The following is an 812-nucleotide window of genomic DNA, read 5'->3' on the forward strand; positions in this document are numbered from 1 at the left end:
ACTGAGAATAGAGGGAGGGAAGAAGGGATTGGAGGAGGGAGAAAGGGAGGGTCTTAAATGGACGAGAGAGCGAGAGAGAGAGAGAGAGAGAGAGAGAGAGAGAGAGAGAGAGAGAGAGAGAGAGAGAGAGAGATACGTGAGAAGGAGGAGGGAGGGTGGGAACAAAATAAATACTTTGAGGAGTGGTTGGTCGCTTAGCAGTGAAAGGCTACTATACAGAAGGGATTTTCCTCATCTTGGATCAAACCCATGTGGTCAATAGAACATTGCCAGGAAATGTCAACGACAGTCCCACAAAGTTCAAACACAGTCTGTTTGAAAATGTGAACGTTACTCAGTCATCACTTCATTTACCGGACATAGAAAAAGAAAAGTATATTGTAATGTTTGGAGAGAGCTGGCCACATTAATTCCGACATTGTTTACAGTGGAACCTAATGACTCTCCCGGCCGTAACGGGATATAATAATAATATAATAATAATAATAATATGACACTGTTTATAGTTTATGGTAATATACTGTATGCCTCAAGTACATCCATGTATGTATCCCTAAGTCACACTGTATCATGTATCACTCAAAGTGTGTTTATCATTGTAACTTGATTTACTGAAGCTGTGTCTAATAAAGGGATGAAAGCAGAGAAAATATGTTTTTTCATGATTGTTATTATAAAGTGTTACCCATTCATTCATTCAAAGGGCGGAAAATTTAGAAAGGACGTGATAACTATTTTAAGACAAAAGGTTTGGAATGGATATACAGTGAGGGCAAAAAAGTATTTGATCCCCTGCTGATTTTGTATGTTTG

This window comes from Coregonus lavaretus (assembly GCF_964263955.1).
Source record: "Coregonus lavaretus genome assembly, chromosome: 36".
NCBI classification, from domain to species: domain Eukaryota; kingdom Metazoa; phylum Chordata; class Actinopteri; order Salmoniformes; family Salmonidae; genus Coregonus; species Coregonus lavaretus.